The sequence below is a fragment of the Aplysia californica genome, unplaced genomic scaffold (assembly GCF_000002075.1).
Source record: "Aplysia californica isolate F4 #8 unplaced genomic scaffold, AplCal3.0 scaffold00980, whole genome shotgun sequence".
NCBI classification, from domain to species: domain Eukaryota; kingdom Metazoa; phylum Mollusca; class Gastropoda; order Aplysiida; family Aplysiidae; genus Aplysia; species Aplysia californica.
Window position 1 is genome coordinate 200,149 of NW_004798250.1, and position 654 is coordinate 200,802.

The 654-nt window shown below is 36.2% G+C and overlaps 1 non-coding gene across 1 annotated transcript; it reads left to right on the forward strand.

Moving 5' to 3' along the window:
* The first annotated feature begins 202 nt into the window (after window positions 1-202).
* Window positions 203-276, forward strand: TRNAN-GUU. The gene has a single exon. It is a non-coding gene; the product is annotated as a tRNA-Asn (tRNA).
* The last annotated feature ends 378 nt before the right edge of the window (window positions 277-654 follow it).

Genomic DNA, 654 nt, shown 5'->3' on the forward strand with positions numbered 1-654 from the left:
TCTCTCTCTCTCTCTCTCTCTTTCTACTCTGCTCTTTTCTTGCCTATTTCAGTTTTCCATCGAATAAATACAAATGTACACCGTACCTTTTGACTTCTTGTTGAGGCAATACTTGTCCAATAACTTCTTTTTAAAATCTATAACTACACCCTTCTAGTAACTTCCAAGACCAGCCGACTCTTGTGATCACCTACAATCACTTGTCTCTGTGGCGCAATCGGTTAGCGCGTTCGGCTGTTAACCGAAAGGTTGGTGGTTCAAGCCCACCCATGGACGTATACTTTTTAACATGTTGTTTTACCGTTAATGATGACATATTTTTGTTATATATTTTAACTTATGTTTACGTTTTAATTTTTTTTAAAAAGAAAAATATAGCATCTGACTTTTTATTTCTTAACTTAGGAAAATCACCCCCCATCCCAACCCCCTGGGTCACTTGTTAATGACAATAATATTATTACAAAAAAGAACAAAATATTTTTTGGTCAAAAAATGAACTATAGAAATAAGCCATGCTCTTATTGGCTCAAAAACTTCTTTTTCTAACATTCAAATAAAAACAACAAAAGCAGCAGCAGCAACAAAAACAGTAAAAACCGCCCATTCTTCTTCTTCTATTACCCCCTCCCCCCCCTCTCTCTCTCCCTCTCC